A 20,498-nucleotide genomic window follows, 5' to 3' on the forward strand; every position below is an offset into this window, starting at 1 on the left:
ATCCAGTGTCTTCCACTTTTGATAATCATGTGATTCTCATCCCTGCTGATTCCTTCCTCCCTATTTCACAGTCCCTGAAGTCTCCTCCCTCTGCGACCCCAACCTGCTGACACTGTAATTTCTTTAATCCTGACTCCACCTTTATGGCAGCTTTACACTCTGCATTACTATCATAGAAAACTCCATTCCTATACAATCATCTTTTCTCTATCCCAATTTACTTCTTGCCAGTTCATTTGGGATCTCTTGAGCATAGTCTCTGAATCTCATTGAATAATCATACTGCTTAAACGCCTGAGGAATTTGTCAAAGATCTTTTTTATTTATATACAATTTTGGCTTGAAAAACAAGATTAACATATGATATATAATACTTCTTAAAGGTTATTTTGGATTCATTAAACAAATACAAAAAGCATTCAGCAAATGTTACCTGAACATTGCAATTTTTTAGGATGCAGTGATTTGAGAGACAAGTACTATGCAGGGATTCTGTTTCCATCACCATTTCAACTTCATCATATCAGTAGGTCCTTTCAACTCTCACTGAGATTATTTTCCAGAGAACAAAAGGAAAATTGTACTGTTCAAGAATACCTGTTTCCTTTATCCTTTATAATTTTTATGTTCCAGGATTTCTTTTGGAGACCTGGGTCATTTTATCTGAAACTGATAGTATTCTGGAAAACTTTCCAAGGAGTAAGACAGCAGAGTCTTATCACTCAATCTATTAACTTTGAATATTCCAGCCCTTTGACTATGGTTCCCTATGCTGTTTGTTTTCACTGGCTATGGAGGGGTAGATAGTGTGTCTTAAGTGGAAGCCACTGGATGCCTCTTATGTCCCATAAATTTTCTTCTTGTATCAGGATTCCTTTAGATCATCAGCTTTGAGAACCTAGTGTAAGTCATTATTTTATTTAGAAGTTGTAGGTTTGCAGAATGGTTATTTCTTAGGTCCTTGATTGGCTTCAGAGTGTTGTCATTTTTATTTGATCATGACCCTATGACTTAAACAGTATGAAAAGGTACTTATCACCTAATGTGGAGATAAATATTTCCTGATACTTGAATGTATAAAACAAATTTCTTATTAAAATATTAGAGCCTATAAAATTGTATAGTTTTTAATATTTTATTCTTAAAGGAATAGGTTTTTTTTTTTTAAATCATCAATGGTTTAATCAGATTTGACCTTGTCCACAGCTTCGATTAAAATGGCCCTTTTTAGCTGGTCATAAATTATGTTTCAGAAGCCAGTTTATCTCAGACTTGTATATAGCACCAAGCTTTGAATACCAAAGCTCTTGTGAACCTTTTTTTTTAAACATATATAAGCAAGATGCCAGGGAAGAAGAGGGTGAGGATTAAATGAGAAAAACAGTTATTTGATTTCTGTTTTCTATATTTACTTGATGACATTTCTTGAATTGATGCACACGTTATCCTGGTGAAGTCTCTGTTTTATTGCTCTCCAGAACAAATATTTTAAATATTGCTACGCTTGGGGATCATGAACTTTCAATGAATGTTTCCATTTGAGGATTAGTAAGTTTTTCTCACAGTTTCAGAGGATTAAAGAAAAAAGGCTATTGGTAGCTTCCAGTCAAGAACTATATATTGTATGAAATATGCATATATTTATTCTACAGAGATTTGTAAATTTGTAGTAGTCTGCAATGATTTTGTTTTCCTTCTATGAAAATGACTTTCTCTGAGACTTTATATATCATTATATATTTCAAAATAAAAACATTCTGAATAACAGTTTAAAATGTGCAGTAGATATTTTAAATGGATTTTGTTTGATTTTATCATATGTTCATGTATTTTCGTAATATGTTTTTGAACCAGAAGGAATTGAGGCAATGAAAAATGAAGTGTTTTCACAAGAAATCTTCAACTCTTGAAATCTTAATTGATTGATTTTTAGATTTTCATTTGAGAAAAGGAAATAATGAAGATTCTTACTGTGAAGAGGTATTCTAGGGTTGTCTGAGGATTAGGATTCATTGAGTTTTACTGTTTTTTCAAGTCATCGAGCACATCTTGCTTTTTTATTTTCTCCCATGCATCAGGGATTTTACCTTTATTTATAAATTTTTTCTGATATTTTTCTTGTAGATTTTGTCTGAATTTAAGGACAAACCATTTCCAGTATGGCTGGGTAGATGAGTCTGGGGTGATGCTCCACGTGGCAAACTCCCCTCCTGCCTGTCGATAGTTCTTAAATGGGACTTCCCAGTCATCTCTCAAAACCAATAGATAATTGCTTGCTACCAAAGTACTACAGCAATCAATGACAAAGTTGTCAGTTTTGTAAAAGGACCCACCACTAACAGCAAAAGGACGGTGGAAGGGAACACTGTGGTCTCCGTCATGTGTAGGGATTGTGTTTGTACAAGTTGCTTTACAACAGGGACATTGTTTCCAGCAGCCAGAGAGGTGTTCAGAGAGCATTTTCTGAACTTCCAGAACTCCTTCTTGTACAGACATATTCAAATAGTTCTCTTCTATTCTCTTCATTGTGGGATCCAAAGCTTCACTCATAGCTTCTTTGAGAAACTCGATATCTTTTATCTCTTGGTGTTCAATGCTTATCAGGTCTTTTCTTGGGAAGATCACATTACTCCCCAGGCAATCACAGAACAAATCCAACCACCCAGACACAGTGCTGCTTTTATCTTTAGCTATTACTGTGGATTCATGAATAGCTGAGAGGATGGCATTCTTCATATCATCTAAAGTTGTTTTTAAAAAAGACTTTATTTTTTCACTTCCTTTGTCTGAATAATATGTTTCAACATGCTTTTTAATGTAATTCCTGAAAAATGATTCTGAATTATGAAGGTAATCCCAGTAATTATCAAAATTTTCTTCCTCTGCCAGAGAGATGAGAATATGTTTCTCCAAGTTAGACCTATTTCCATTGAATGCGGGACAGGTAGCTCGCANTATGATATATAATACTTCTTAAAGGTTATTTTGGATTCATTAAACAAATACAAAAAACATTCAGCAAATGTTAACTGAACATTGCAATTTTTTAGGATGCAGTGATTTGAGAGACAAGTACTATGCAGGGATTCTGTTTCCATCACCATTTCAACTTCATCATATCAGTAGGTCCTTTCAACTCTCACTGAGATTATTTTCCAGAGAACAAAAGGAAAATTGTACTGTTCAAGAATACCTGTTTCCTTTATCCTTTATAATTTTTATGTTCCAGGATTTCTTTTGGAGACCTGGGTCATTTTATCTGAAACTGATAGTATTCTGGAAAACTTTCCAAGGAGTAAGACAGCAGAGTCTTATCACTCAATCTATTAACTTTGAATATTCCAGCCCTTTGACTATGGTTCCCTATGCTGTTTGTTTTCACTGGCTATGGAGGAGTAGATAGTGTGTCTTAAGTGGAAGCCACTGGATGCCTCTTATGTCCCATAAATTTTCTTCTTGTATCAGGATTCCTTTAGATCATCAGCTTTGAGAACCTAGTGTAAGTCATTATTTTATTTAGAAGTTGTAGGTTTGCAGAATGGTTGTTTCTTAGGTCCTTGATTGGCTTCAGAGTGTTGTCATTTTTATTTGATCATGACCCTATGACTTAAACAGTATGAAAAGGTACTTATCACCTAATGTGGAGATAAATATTTCCTGATACTTGAATGTATAAAACAAATTTCTTATTAAAATATTAGAGCCTATAAAATTGTATAGTTTTTAATATTTTATTCTTAAAGGAATAGGTTTTTTTTTTTTAAATCATCAATGGTTTAATCAGATTTGACCTTGTCCACAGCTTCGATTAAAATGGCCCTTTTTAGCTGGTCATAAATTATGTTTCAGAAGCCAGTTTATCTCAGACTTGTATATAGCACCAAGCTTTGAATACCAAAGCTCTTGTGAACCTTTTTTTTTAAACATATATAAGCAAGATGCCAGGGAAGAAGAGGGTGAGGATTAAATGAGAAAAACAGTTATTTGATTTCTGTTTTCTATATTTACTTGATGACATTTCTTGAATTGATGCACACGTTATCCTGGTGAAGTCTCTGTTTTATTGCTCTCCAGAACAAATATTTTAAATATTGCTACGCTTGGGGATCATGAACTTTCAATGAATGTTTCCATTTGAGGATTAGTAAGTTTTTCTCACAGTTTCAGAGGATTAAAGAAAAAAGGCTATTGGTAGCTTCCAGTCAAGAACTATATATTGTATGAAATATGCATATATTTATTCTACAGAGATTTGTAAATTTGTAGTAGTCTGCAATGATTTTGTTTTCCTTCTATGAAAATGACTTTCTCTGANGGAGGTCTTTTTCTTCTAGGTGTTGTAAGGCCTGGGCACAAGTCACACCCAGGTGTTCCTGCAACATGGGCAACCAGTACTCGAGTGCCAGTCCTACTTCTGTCAGTTTCTCTTGAAGGTCATGTGTTCTTTTGTCTCTGAGCAGGGGCACATCAGGAGTGGACTTCGCTGTGGCCATGGCTGTGGGAAGAAAAGACACTCAGTTAGCCTGTGTTATGACCTTAGAAGTCACATAGTCAAAAAGGTGAATGTACTAAAGATGCAAGTCTTCAAGGCTTTCTCATTTCTTCCTTTCATTGTTCCAACAAATATAATTTGTTAACACTGTTTCTTCTGATGCTGCTGCTTCTTCTTCGTCTTCTGCTGCTGCTGCTTCTTCTTCTTCTTCTGGTTTGTTTGTTTGTTTGTTTGTTTGTTTTGGCAAGACATCTTTGTGGGTATTTTCAACATGGATTGCCTTTTAGTTACCAGGGTGAGTTGCAACTTGAAGTCTGGCTTTTGGCATTCCGTATTACACAGAATTGATTGCATAGAGAGCATTAAGCTGAGGGTTGGAGTTTGGAAATATGTATGAGTTTGATAGCCTGATGTTTGTTTTAAAGCCAACAGTGGCAACAAAAAAGAAAGAAGAAAAAAAAGAAGGAATCTTGCCATTTACAATGATGTGCGGAGCTAGAATGTAAGCTAAGTGAAATGTTAGTCAGAGAAGGACAAATACCATATAATTTCATTCATATGGATATTAATAAACAGAACACATGAATATGTGGGGAAAAAGAGAGGCAAACCATGAAATAGACTCTTAACTACAGAGAACAGACAGAGTTACTGGAAGGGAGGTGGGCAGGGGGAAGGGTTAAATGAGTGATGGATATTAAGGATGCAACTTGCTGTGATGAGCTCTGGGTGTTGTGTGTAAGGGATAAATCACGAAATGCTATACCTGCACAGAAATCCAAAGAACCATAAGAGATTACGATGAACAATTATACACCGATGAACTGGATAGCCTTAAAGAAATGAATATATTCATAGAAACATACCTACCACCAAGACTAAATCCAGAAGAAATAGAAAACTGAACACATAAGTAATGAGTAAGGAGATTGTATTGATAACCAGACTCTCTAGACATAGCACATCCCGGGACCAAATGTCTTCACTAGTAAATTCTACCATACATTTAAAGAGGAATTAACACTAACCCTTTCATACTCTTCCCCAAAAAATAAAAAGGAAGGAATACTCTCAAACTAATTTTGTGAGGTCAGCTTTACCCCCAAGCCAGATAAAGACACTACAAGAATACTATAGACCAATATCCTTGATGAATATAGATGCAAAAATTCTCAACAAGATACTAGCAAACTTAATTTCAGAACACGTTAAAAAGATCAAGAAAAATTAAAGAATAAAAGAAAAATTAAAAAGTTATAATGTCAGTTATACCTCAATTCAAAAATAGAAAAAAGACAAACTAAAGAATGGAAGAAAATATTTGCAATGTATATGTATGACAATGAACTGGTATCCAGATTATAAAAAGACTCTTATAGGCCAACAGTATGTAACAGAATGTAATTAAGATGGGCAAGAAGCTTGAACAGACAATTCACAAAATAATACATTTAATGTTCAATAAGCAAATGAAAAATTGGTCAACATCAGTCATCAGGGAAATGCAAACAAAAACTGCAATAAGATAATANAAATGTCTTCACTAGTAAATTCTACCATACATTTAAAGAGGAATTAACACTAACCCTTTCATACTCTTCCCCAAAAAATAAAAAGGAAGGAATACTCTCAAACTAATTTTGTGAGGTCAGCTTTACCCCCAAGCCAGATAAAGACACTACAAGAATACTATAGACCAATATCCTTGATGAATATAGATGCAAAAATTCTCAACAAGATACTAGCAAACTTAATTTCAGAACACGTTAAAAAGATCAAGAAAAATTAAAGAATAAAAGAAAAATTAAAAAGTTATAATGTCAGTTATACCTCAATTCAAAAATAGAAAAAAGACAAACTAAAGAATGGAAGAAAATATTTGCAATGTATATGTATGACAATGAACTGGTATCCAGATTATAAAAAGACTCTTATAGGCCAACAGTATGTAACAGAATGTAATTAAGATGGGCAAGAAGCTTGAACAGACAATTCACAAAATAATACATTTAATGTTCAATAAGCAAATGAAAAATTGGTCAACATCAGTCATCAGGGAAATGCAAACAAAAACTGCAATAAGATAATACTCTTCATTAGAATGGCTAAAATGAAAAAGACTGACAATATAAAGTGTCTAGGAGAATATAGAGCAATTAGAATTCTCATCACTGTTGATGGGAACTACTTTAGAAAATTGTTTGGAAATTTCACATNAAACTGAACACATAAGTAATGAGTAAGGAGATTGTATTGATAACCAGACTCTCTAGACATAGCACATCCCGGGACCAAATGTCTTCACTAGTAAATTCTACCATACATTTAAAGAGGAATTAACACTAACCCTTTCATACTCTTCCCCAAAAAATAAAAAGGAAGGAATACTCTCAAACTAATTTTGTGAGGTCAGCTTTACCCCCAAGCCAGATAAAGACACTACAAGAATACTATAGACCAATATCCTTGATGAATATAGATGCAAAAATTCTCAACAAGATACTAGCAAACTTAATTTCAGAACACGTTAAAAAGATCAAGAAAAATTAAAGAATAAAAGAAAAATTAAAAAGTTATAATGTCAGTTATACCTCAATTCAAAAATAGAAAAAAGACAAACTAAAGAATGGAAGAAAATATTTGCAATGTATATGTATGACAATGAACTGGTATCCAGATTATAAAAAGACTCTTATAGGCCAACAGTATGTAACAGAATGTAATTAAGATGGGCAAGAAGCTTGAACAGACAATTCACAAAATAATACATTTAATGTTCAATAAGCAAATGAAAAATTGGTCAACATCAGTCATCAGGGAAATGCAAACAAAAACTGCAATAAGATAATACTCTTCATTAGAATGGCTAAAATGAAAAAGACTGACAATATAAAGTGTCTAGGAGAATATAGAGCAATTAGAATTCTCATCACTGTTGATGGGAACTACTTTAGAAAATTGTTTGGAAATTTCACATGAGCTTAGACATGCACCCGCCACACTACTACGACATTTTATAGGTATGCATCTAAGAGAAATAAAAATCTATGTCCACACAAAGATTTCTGTATAGAGTTGATAGCAGCTTTTTTCTTAATAGCCCCAAATTGGAAATACCTAAAATGTCCATCAGTAGGTAAATAGAGAAACATAATATGGTATACAATGAAATGCTACTCAACAATACAATTGAATAACTACTCATACTTGCAACAGTATGGTTGAATTTAAAAATTATGCTGGGCGGTGGCTGGGTGGCTCAGTCAATTAAGTGTCTGACTCTTGATTTTGGCTCAGGTCATGATATCATAGTTCATGAGATCAAGTCCCATTTTGGGCTCCATTCAGTCAGCGCAGAGCCTACTTAAAATTCTCTCTCCCTCTTTCTCTGCCCCCTCCTCCTTCTCTCTCTCTCTCTCTCAAAAAATAAATAAATAGGGGTGCCTGAGTGGCTCAGCTGATTAAGTATCAAGCTCTTGACTTTGGCTCAGTTTGTGATCTCATCGTTCATGGGTTCGAATCCCACAACAAGCTCTACACTGGCAGTGTGGAGCCTGCTAGGGATTCTCTCTCTCTCTTTCTCTCTCTCTCTCTTTGTTCCTGTCCTGCTTGTATGTTCTCTCTCTCTCTAAACTAACATTTCCAATTTCCTCTCAGTTCCTGCCTTGGAATCATTGGGAAACTATCCTTTTCTAGAGGCTATACAAGGTTAAGTTGGACAACTTGATATGAACTTCCAAGAAATCACAACAGCTCATATATAGGTAATTCCATGTCGGTTGCTGTGGGGGCATTTAGAAAGACCATCAGAGACACTCAAATTGTAAACCAGGAAAACCTTGTAGACTGCCACAGCCTGCCCTCACAGCATTAGAAGTTGCTGACATCTAAAAATATTCTTGACTGGTTGACTTCACAACTCTGAAACTGGTATTCCAATCAACCATTGTTTCTCTTGTTTCCACAAAATGCCTCATTAAAAATAGGATTGCTTGTACATTATAGGCCTAACTTTGGGAGCCCACTGTCTCCTGAAATGAGTTTAACAAAAGTGACCCATTGTCAGGACTAAGAGACTAATTGAGGGAAATGCAGCAACCTCCCATCTCAACTTCTGGACTGTGAAACTTCTTGGGGAAGTTTCAAAGTCAGGACTGAAGGGGAGCAGTAACATATGCTACCCCAAAATGTGCCACTTTGGCATGTGTATTGCTTTGAGCTGAAGGCAATTAAGAATGAGTAGACTCCAGAAGAAGCTTTTTACTTGTTTCTTAATTGCTTAAAGAATTTAAATAGGGGACTTATGCCAGAAAGAGAGCTATTATCAGAAATAACTTTTTATATCAAAAAGACTCATCTGCATTGCATGGTAAACATTTATTTATCAATTATTTATTCTTATCTTCCTGTAAATTGTCTTTCTTCCCTTTGAAACCCTAGGCCACTACTCACTTCTCAGTAGCTCACTAGCTTCAATTTCCTGATTGCTTTTAGTCTTCATGTCTTTGTGGGGCTCTTGTATATATATAGCTAGATTTCGTTTTCTTCTGTTAATCTGTCTTCTGTCAATTTAATTATTAGACCGACCAATAAACTTAAAACTACAAGGAAACAAGGGGAAGAAGAAGGGCGGAAATGGTGGGGGAAAGGGAGAGAAGCAAACCATGAGAGACTCTTGAATGCTGACAAAAACTGAGGACTGATGGATGTGGGGGGAGGGGGGGGATGGGCATGGAGGAGGACACTTGTGGGGATGAGCACTGAGTGTTATGTGGAAACTAATTTGACAATAAACTATTAAAAAAAAAAAACTACAAGGAAAGAAGAGAAAGATTTCCCTCCCCTACATCATTATATTACATGAACCCTTCCCTATCTTCTTTACCCTGGACTCTGACCCAGTTTACGGTTCTCCTTATTTGTGAAGACTTCCATTATACTTCTAGGTTGAGTTAATACCTAGGTTGAGTTTACAATTGTATCTGATACTTACATGAATCATAATAACATTATTAAATTTTTCTGAGCCCTTTACATCTAGAAATGTTTTACGAGCCCTTTATGTCTAGTAAAGGTTTACTACAAAGAACCATTCTTCTCTATATGACTTAGTTAAGACTTATGAATGGATGTCTCCCCTTTTAACTTACTAATAATGAGGCCATAGATACACTTTAAATTCCCATTTTTGTCTCATAAAAGATTAGCTGAGCTGTTTATCCACACTGATCAATCTAAACAAAGTGGTTGTAATTTAACTAAACATCAGTTAAGTTTATCTCCTTTCTCGAGACCCTGAACTACTAAATCAGGTAAAAACATTGCCTGATTATTCCACTCCCTTTATAACCTTCTATAGCCTGTTCTTTCTAGCCTTGTTACATTTCCCCATAGAAGAAAATTCCTTTCTGCCTGACCTTTGGGTTGCTTGCACCTCTGTGGTTAAATTGTTTTCCCTACTGTAGGTCTCCTTCCCCTTATTGCAGTAGTACTTTCAAACAAAGTATTTTTTTAACTTAAGTTATTTGTTTGTTTAGAAAATGTACTGCCTCTGTAGCTATTTATCAGAACAGTGAAAATGCAAGATTCATATTTGTGTTCTTAGTACGTCTTTTTTTAAAGTTTATTTATTTATTAGAGAGAGAAAGAGCATGAGCAGGGGAGGGACAGAGAGAGGAAAGCAACCAGGCTCTGCACTGACAGTTGCAGAGTCTGACATGGGGTTTGAACCAATGAACTGGGAGATCATGACCTGAGCCAAAGTTAGACTGAGCCACCCAGGCACTCTAGTATTCTTAATATGTCTTAACCTGCCTGTGACTATTTTTGTTAATTTATATAGATATGTATTTTAGTTTCTGAGTCTATTTATCTCTTTGTTTACCCCATTTTCTTCCTTTTTCTTCACCTACTTGCCTCCTTAAAGTGAAGCTTTCATCTTTAATTTGCTCCAGGGAGACTGGAGGGAGGGTAGTAGATTAGGTTCTTTCTTTGAGTCTGGTAGGATGGACTCCAGCCCCGACTCTGCTTCCCTCTGTGGAGAGGGCCTGAATTTATGAAAAACAGTTTCACTTTTCTTTTTGTTGGTTGTTTTGCTTTAAAAAAAATCAGTGGAATGCAACAAAAGCAGCTCTGAAAGACAAGTTTACCATAACAGATGAATTTATTACAAAATTATAAAGGTTTCAAATAAACACCTAACAATACAAGTCAAGGAACTATAAAAAGAGAAAAAATTATGTCCAAAATTAGCAGAAGGAAGGAAATAATAAAAATCAGTGGACATAAATGAAATAGATACCAAAAAATAATAGAAAAGTTCAGTGAAACTAAAAACTAGTTCTTCAAAAATATAAAGTTGACAAACCTTCAACTAGACTAAGAACAAAAGAAGACTCAAATAAATAAAATTAGAAATGAAAGAGAATACATTACAACTGATACTATAGAAATAAAGAGAATAATTTGACTACTTTGAAAAATTACATACCAACAAATTACATAACCTAGAAAAAATGAATACATTTTTAGACACACACAACCTACCAAGACTGAATCAGGAAGAAGTAGAAAATTTAAAAAATATATTTTTTAAATGTTTATTCAATCTCTGAAAAAGAGAAACAGAATACAAGTGGGGGAGGGGCAGAGAGAGAGAGGGAGACACAAAATCTGAAGCAAGCTCCGGGCTCTGAGCCGTCAGCACAAACCTTGATGAGGGGTTCGAACCCATGAACCCTGAGATCCTGACCTGAGCCAAAGTCATACACGTAACCTACTGAGCCACCCAGGTGCCCCAGAAATGTAAAATTTAAAAATATCCACCAGCCAAGAGATTGAGCTAGTAATTAAAAAATCTCTAACACAGAAAACTCCAGGACCAGATAGTTTCACTAGAGCATTCTAACGAACATTTACAGAATTAACACCAATTCTTCTCAAACTCTTTCAAAATATTGAGGAAGAGGGAACACTTCTAAACTTATTCTACAAAACCAACATTACCTTGATATCAAAACCAGATGAACATACCACAAGAAAACTATGGACCAGTATCTCTGATATAGATGCAAAAATTCTCAATAAAACATTAGCAAACCAAACTTAAGAAAACACTAAAACGATTATACACCATGACCAAGTGAGACTTATCCCTGGGATGTGAGGACGGTTCAACATATGTAAATCATTAATCACATCAATAATTAATCATGTTAATCACATCAATAAAATGAGAGGTAAAAATCACACATTTATCTCAATAGATGCAGAAAAACATTTAATAAAATACAGTATCTTTTAATAGTAAAAATCCTTAACAGATTGGGTATAACAGTAACATACCTCAACATACTAAAGGGCATATATAATAAATCCACTGCTAACATTCTAATCAATGGGAAAAAATTACAATTTTGTTTTCAGATCTGGAGCAAGACTAGGTTGCCTACTCTCAGTACTCCTATTCAATTTAGTACTGGAAGTCCTAGCTACGGCAGTTGTGCAAGACAAAGAAATAAAAAACATCTAAATCAGGAAGGAAGAAGTGAAATAGTTGCTGTTTGTTGATAATATGATCTTGTATGTAGAAATCCCAATGAGTCAGTCAAAAAGGTATTGTAACGATGATTGATTTTAGTAAGTGGCAGTTTACAAAATCAGTATACAGAAGTCAGTGGCATTCCTTTGCACTAATGATTAAGCATTAGGAAAAGAAATGGTTTAAGGAGAGCTAAGATGCTAGTGTAGTAGTAGGACCCTTCTTGTCTTGTCCCTTGAGCATAGGTAGATAACTATCAAATTATTCTGAATACCCAAGAAATCAACCTGAGAGATTGACAGAACAAACTGTATAACTAGAGGGAGAGAAGAGGCAACACTGAACTATGTAGGAAGTGCCGAGATGTGACTTGTGGGAGAAATGGATTGTGGGTGCTGCAGAGGGGAAGGAGCCTGGGTTGCAGAGAGAGGCCAGAGAGAGTGGGGTGCACAGGGATATGCACAAGAAAACTTCCCCAAGGGATTGGCTGGGAAAACTAGAGAGGCTGATTTTTGTGCTCATGCAACCAGTGGGACTCAAAAGACTGGAGCTTTAGAGGTTGACATGCTTGGCTGGGAGAGAGACCTGAGGCACTGCTCTACTCCTGGAGAGAAGGCAGACAAGCAATTCCTGGGGTAGATGGCTCAATCTGAGGATTGCCCAAGGCACACCAGGAGAGACTGTTGGCTCTTCTTGGAATGCATCTGTGAGAGATGGCATTCGCAGAGATGCCTCTTTAAGGAAAACAGAGCCAGTGGGCACCATTTTCCTTCTCTGCCTTCAGCATAGGAGCAGAGATACCTATTGAGGGTGATCAACCCAGACACTGGCTTTTTACCCTGTTTTCCTCCAAATCCCACACCTCTGTGCTCAGGTGCAACTGCTGTTATGGGTCAAAGCTGTCTGTCCCAGCTCAGAGAGACACTCCCCCAGAAGACCAAGGCAGGCCCCCACCACATCACATTCCTAAAGTTTAGAGTTTTAAAAGTCTGAAAGCTTGGCTAAGATAGAGCCCCAAGAACACTGCACTGGTCCCAGCAGTCTAGAAACCTAGAGACAAAGTGTGAAACAGTCATTTGGGAAACATTAGGGGACATGAGGGGAAATTATTCACTCTCCTGGAAGTTCTTTGAGAGAAGATAGCACAGAGAGAAGACAGCACAGCAGAGAGCATAGATAGTCCACTCTCTGGGGACAAAGGAGCTGGCTGGCACCATTTCCCTCCCCATCTCCACCCCTCCCAGCATAAAAAACTTTAATAAAAGCACAGTGCCACGACTGACTGACTAACCTGCTTGCACCACATCCTACCACTCTGCACTCTGCTGTTTCTGCTTGTCTTGGGCAAGTGTGCTTAAGATGGGTGCAATGGGCCCCTTCTGCAAAGTCAGCAGAACTCCCTACCCCCACCCTGCACCACGTTCTGCAAGGCTTCAGTTATAGTGGAAGTGGCATCAGATCTCACTTAATAAACTGATCAGAGCATGCCTAGTTAAAACTCACCACACTCTGGCTAAGGTCCAAACACTGCCCATTGCAAGTAAGGTGAGCCTCTACAAGTAACTGAATGAGGGATAAAGCAGCCAAAACATAGTAGCACACCGCACACACCAGATACACACCTTTAAATGCCAGGCCCTGGACACTATATGATCTCTTCTTCATAAAGTCATTACTTTCAGAAGCAAGAAACATAAAAGGCTTTTCTAACACAGAGAAGAGGACAGGCACCTAGACAAAATGTTGAGATAGGAGAACTCATCCCAAAAGAAAGAACAAGAGGAGATCACAGCCAGAGATCTGATTGAAACAGATATAAGAAATATGCCTGATGGAGTTTGTTTGTTTGTTTGTTTGTTTTAAAGTTTATTTATTTTAAGAGGGGGGAGGGCCAAAGAGAGAGGGAGAGAGAGAATCCCAAGCGGGCTCCATGCTGTCAACACAGAGCCTGATGTGGGGTTCGAACTCACCAACTGTGAAATCATGACCTGAGCCAAATCAAGAGTTGGACACTCAACCAACAGCCATTCAGGTGCCCCCTGATGGAGCATTTAAAACAACAATCATAAGTATACTTGCTGGTTTTGAGAACAGCATGGAAGACATCAGTGAGACCCTAACACACAGAGATAAGAGACTGAAAAAATAGTCAGAAATGTAAAATGTAATAATTGAGATTTGAAACTATCTGGGTGTCATAACCACAAGGATGGAAAAAGCAGAGGAATGAATAAATGATATAGAAGATAGAATAATGGAAAGTAATAAGCTGAATAAAAGAGAGAAAAATATATGGATCATGAGAATAGACTTAGAGGACTCAATGACTCCATCAAACATAGTAACATTCATATTATAGGAGTCCAGGAAGAACAAGGAAGAGAAATGAGGGAAGAAAGTTATTTTTTGTTTTTGTTTTTGTTTTTGTTTTTTGGGTAAATAATTGCTGAAAACTTCGGTAATCTGGGTAAAGAAACATATATTCACCTCCAGGAGTCACAGAGAACTCCCATCAAAATCAACAAAAGGAGGCCAACACCAAGATATATTGTAGTTAAGTTTGCAAACTATTGTGATACAGAAAAAAAAAAATCTTAAAATCAACAGGACAAAAGAAGCCGTCAACTTACAAAGTGACACCCATAAGGATAGTTGCAGATTTCTCCACAGAAACTTGGCAAGCCAGAAGCGAGTGGCATGATATATTCAATGAGCTGAATGGGAAAAACTTGCTGCCAAGAATACTCTATCCAGTAAGGCTATTATTCAGAATAGATGGAAATATAAAGAATTTCCCAGACCAACAAAAACTGATGGAGGTTATGACCACTAAGTCAACCTGCAGGAAATGCTAAAGGGGACTCTTATTGGGAAAGAGAGACAAAAAGTGACAAAGATAACAAAAGAACAGAGAAAACCTCCCAAAACTATGACAAAGCAAGTAATAAAATTGCACTAAATGCGTATCTATCAATATTTACTCTGAATGTAAGAGAGTTTCTTTTTTTTTAAGTTTATTTTTAGAGAGAGGGAGGGGAAGAGAATGACAACAAGAACCAGCAGGGAAGGGGCAGAGAGAGAGGGACAGAGGACTCCACTAAAAAGAGAACCAGAGGCCAACATCCCTGATGAACATGGGTGCAAAAATTCGCAACAAAATACTAGCAAATCAAATCTAATAGTACATTAAAAGAATCATTCACCATGATCAACTAGGATTTATTTCTGGGCTACAAGAGTTGTTTAATATTTACAAATCAATCAATGTGATATAATACATTAATAGAGAACCATATGATCCTCTCAATAGATGCAGAAAAAGCATTTCACAAAGTACAACATCCATTCATGATAAAAACCTTCAACAAAGTAGTGATGGGGGGAACGTACCTCAGCATAATAAAGGCCTTATGAAAAACCACAGCTAATATTATCCTCAATGAGAGAAAAGTGGAGCTTTTCCTTATGGTCAGGAATAAGACAAGGATGTGTACCCTCACCACTGTTATTAATCATAGTACTGAAAGTCCTAGCCTCAGCAATTAGACAAAAAGAAGTAATAAAATTGCATCTAAATTGATAAGGAAAAAGTAAAATTTCCAGCATTTATAGATAATACGATACTCTATATAGAAAACCCTTAAGACTCCACCAGAAAATACCTACACAAATTCAGTAAACTTGCAGGATACAAAGTCAGTGTACAGAAATCGGTTGCATTTCTGTACACCAATAATGAAACAGCAGAAAGAGAAATCAAGGAATTAATTCCACTTAAAATTGCACCAAAAACGATAAGATACCTAGAAATAAGCCTAACCAAAGTGGTGAAAGATCTGTACTCTGAATATAAAACACTGATGAAAGAAATTGAAGAGGGGGCTCCCGGGTTGCTCAGTCGATTAAGTGTCTGGCTCTTGAACTTAGCTCAGGTCTTGATCTCAGGGTCATGAGTTCAAACCCCACATTGGACTCCACGCTGAGCATGGGGTCTACTTAAAAAACAACAACAAACAACAAACAAACAGACAAAAAAGAAATTGAAGAGAACAGAAAGAAATGGAAAAACATTCCGTGCTCATGATTTGGAAGAATAAATACAGGTAAATTGTCTGTACTACCCAAAACAATCTACACATTTAACGCAATCCCTATGAATATTCCACAAGCATTTTTAACAGAGATAGAACAAACTATCCAATAATTTGTATGGCACAACAAAAAACCCCAAATAGCCAAAGCAGTCTTGAAAGAGAAAAGTAAACTGGTGGCATCACAATTCTGGACTTCAATTTATATTACAAAGCTGTAGTGATCAAGACAGTATGGTGCTGGCAAACACATAAAAAGACACATACATCAATGGAAGAGAACAGAAAACTCAGATATAAACTGAAAATTATATGGCCAATTAATCTTCAACAAAGGAGGAATGAATACACAAAGGGAAAGTCTTCAACAAATGGTGTTGGGAAAACTGGAAAACAACATGCAAAAGAATGAAACTGGACCGCTTCTTACACTATCCATAAAAATAAATTCAAAATGGATTAAATACCTAAATGTGAGACAGGAAACCATCCAAATCCTAGAGTAGAACACAGGCAGCAATCTCTTCCACATTGGCCATAGCAACTTCTTTCTGGATATGTCTCCTGAGACCAAGGAAAGAAAAGCAAAAATAAACTATTTGAAGTTCATCTAGATAAAGCACTTCTACACAATGAAGGAAACAATCAACAAAACTAAAAGACAACCTATGGATTGGGAGTAGATATTTGCAAATGACATATATGGTAAAGAATTGGTTTCCAAGATAAAGAAGTTATAAAACATAACACCCATAAACCAAATACTCCAGTTAAAACAATGGGCAGAAGACACGAATAGACATTTTTCCAAAGAAGACATACAGATGGCCAATAGATGCATGAGAAGATATTCAACGTCAATCATTATCAGGGAAATGCAAATCAAAACTACAATGAGATATCACCTCACACCTGTCACAATGGCTAAAATTAACAACATGGCATACAACACTGGGCTCTATGCTGACAGTTCAGACCCTGGAGCCTGCCGCTGATTCTATGTCTCCCTCTCTCTCTTCCCCTACCCCATTCGTTCTTTCGTTCTCTCTCTGTCTCCCTCCCTCCCTCTCTCTCTCTCTCTCTCCCCCTTTCTCTCTCTCACATACACACACACACACATTGAATGCAAAGGTTTATTACTTACATAATTGATGTCTCTGCAGAGAATAGGGAAGGCCTTTCGAAGATGTCTGAAATGTCTGAAGAGCAAGGAAAGGAAACTGGTCTGGGGTTTTATTCTGGTTAGGGGTGGGGCTGGGTAAGAGTTCCTGTAACTTGGCAATGGTGTGTGTGATTTGAATATCTGCTGATGCCAAATGTGGGAACATCAGGGCTTTCTCATCAGTTTACCCAGATATGAGTTAAAGGGAAAGAGCGAAAGAGGAGTTTAAAAAGCTGTTAGCAGTCAAATATCTCCCATCCAAAAAAGGAGTTGTATTCCTCATTATTGTGCTTTTTCTAATGTCCTTTTTACATTCCAGCCTAGAGTTAGTGCCATATATTAGAAAGAGCACAGGCTTTCATATCTGAAACTTTAGAGGCCATGTCCTAAGGGATACATCTATGAGGACTGGCAAAAATGAAGCTCAGAGTCAGCTCTACTCAAAGAATTTATAAACCATTCTAAAGATAAGAGAATTACAGAGATAAAAGATATATTTGCGTTATTTAGGCTGCTTGACATCCCCGTTAGGTTTCTTATAGGAAATGTGTTCAATGTGGTAAGAATGACTGGTGGTCAGGTGAGGAATTCACCAGGTATAAATTGTACCCAATAAATGGTTGAAGGTTATCTATGGCACTCAGCAAGATTTGACCCCAGCTACTCCCTCAAACAACTTCCTGATAGAGGAAAAACAGTAATTCTGCTGCTCAGCAAGCCACATCATACAGGTTCCGAGATCTGAACAATTTGCTATATCATAATCTATGATATTTTCCTGACATCTGTCCCATAAATAAATCAACACCACCTCACTTGCATTTGCATTATAGGTCCTAGGATTTTTCCTCTTATGTTCGATTTATATCTAGTCCCATGGGCAAATTGGGATNTCTGACCCTCCCCTGCTCACGTTGTCTCTTTCTCTCTCTCCTAGAAATAAATAATAATATTAAAAAAAGAAAGAAAACAAACAAACAAAGGAAATCGGTTGTTCTCTCTTTTTTCCCTTCTTCAAACTAGTTTATGAGATGGGCACTTCTCTTTTAATGTATAGTTACCGTGTAAAAATGAGTCTGGAGTCTTTCAGGGAAATTTGGAAAACAAATTCTGTTCCAGTTAGCTACATTTTATTTAAAAAAAAATAGTTTTAAGTGTTTATTTATATTTGAAAGAGAGAAACAGAGCACAAGTAGTAGAGGGACAGAAAGAGAAGGAGACACAGAATCTGAAGCAGGCTCAGGTTCTGAGCTGTCAGCACAGAGCCTGATGTGGGGCTTGAACTCAAACTGTGAGATCATGACCTGAGCCGAAATTGGACACTTAATGACTGAGCCACAGAAGTGCTCTTGGTTAGCTACATTTTCTAAAGTGACTACATCATTTTAAGGTTGCATTCTTGCCAGCAGTGTTTGTGAATGCCAGTTGGCCATGTTTTGTTAACACTGGTATTGTCAGTCATGTGAGTGAGTGCAGTGGTACCTCATTGTGGTTTTAATTTGCATTTCTCTCGTAATGAATGATTTTGAACATTTTTATGTGCTTATCGATCACTTGATATCTTCTTTTGTGAAATGTCTCCTCAAATCTTCTTCCTGTTTTGTCTTTTTTTTTTTTTTTACACTTAAGTGTTCTTTATATATTCTGGATACAAGTCTTGCAAAGTTTTCTCCCATTCTGTGGCTTGATATTTTCTTCTTTTCTAAATGTTTATTTATTTATTTTGAGAGAGAGAGAAAGAAAGAGTAGGGAGGGCAGAGAGAGGGAAAGAGAGAATCCCAAGTTGGCTCTACGTTCAGCACAGAGCCTGATATGGGGCTTGATCTTACCACTGGGAGATCAGGACCTGATCTGATAACAAGAGTTGGATGCTTAACTGACTGAACTAACAAGATGCCCCTGATATTATCTTTTGTTAACTAAGTCTTTTAAAGGGCAAACTATTTTAACCTCAGAGAATGCCCTTTTATCCATTTTTCTTGTATTCTGTTTTGTGTTTGCTGTTTTAGAAACTCTTGCCTAACCCAATATTATCAAGATTTTTTTCCTGTTTCCTTCCTAAAGATTTATTGTTTTAGCTCTTATATTTACTTCCGTGATCCATTTTCTGTAAACATTTGTTTATTGTGGGAAACAAGGATGAAGGTTCATTTCCTCCCACTATACGGATATGTAGTTGTCNCAAAAGAAGACATCTGGAGTTTCTAATACACAGAAGCAGCCAGATACTTAGGCATATGAGATGACACAGGAATCTATTCCAAAGAAAGAAAAAGATAAGGTCATGGCCAGAGATCTACACTAAACAGATATAAGTAACATACCTGATGGAGAATTTAAAGCAATTGATCATAAGGATACTCACTGGACTTGAAAAAAATGGAAGACATCAGTGAGACCCTTGCTACAGAGATAAAGAATTAGAAAGAAATAAACAGAGATGAAGAGGCAATAAACAAGATTAGAAACATGCTTGATGCAATCAACAGCAGGCTGGAAGAAACAGAGAAATGAATTAATGACCTAGAACACAAAGCAATAGAAAGCAAGGAAGGTGAAAAAAAAGAGGAAGACAAAATATGCAAAGCAAGAATAAACCTAGGCGACTCAGTGTCTACATCAAATGTAATAGCATTAGTGTTATAGGAGTGCCAGCAGAAGAGAGAGGAAAAAGGTCAGAAAATTTATTTGAAAAAGTAAAAGCTGAAAACTTTCCTAATCTGGGGAAGGAAACAGACATCCCGATCCAGAAGGCACAGAGACTCCCATCAAAATCAACAAACGCAGAGCTACACCAAGACATTATATTTAATTTTCAAAAAAGAGTACAAAAATATATCTTAAAAGCAGCAACACAAAAGAAATCATTGACTTAGAAGTGCAGGCCAATAAAGCTAGCTGGAGATTTCTCAACAGAAATGTAAGAAGCCAGAAGGAAGTGGCATGATATATTCCAAGTGCTGGATAGGAAAAATCTGCAGCCAGAATATTTCATCTAGGAAGGCTATCATTGAGAATGAAACAAAAACTAAAAGTGTTCATGACCACAAATCAGCTCTGTAAGAAACATTAAAGGAGACTCTTTGAGTCAAAAAGAGAGACCAAAAATGACAATGGAAAGGCAGGAAACAGAAAAGCAGTAAAAATGAATATTTCTGTAAAAATTAGTCAAGGAACTCACACAGGAAAAGGGATATAAAATATAATAATGTA

At 36.4% G+C, this 20,498-nt stretch overlaps 1 long non-coding RNA gene across 1 annotated transcript; it reads right to left on the reverse strand.

Moving 5' to 3' along the window:
• Positions 1 to 4,321: 4,321 nt before the first annotated feature.
• LOC144227804 (uncharacterized) lies at positions 4,322 to 17,320 on the reverse strand. The gene is made up of 3 exons (XR_013334051.1): positions 17,268 to 17,320; positions 16,591 to 16,687; positions 4,322 to 4,495 (listed from the first exon to the last, which is right to left on the reverse strand). It is a non-coding gene; the product is annotated as an uncharacterized LOC144227804 (long non-coding RNA).
• Positions 17,321 to 20,498: the final 3,178 nt, after the last annotated feature.

The sequence above is a fragment of the Crocuta crocuta genome, unplaced genomic scaffold, assembly GCF_008692635.1.
Source record: "Crocuta crocuta isolate KB4526 unplaced genomic scaffold, BGI_CrCroc_1.0 scaffold43, whole genome shotgun sequence".
NCBI classification, from domain to species: domain Eukaryota; kingdom Metazoa; phylum Chordata; class Mammalia; order Carnivora; family Hyaenidae; genus Crocuta; species Crocuta crocuta.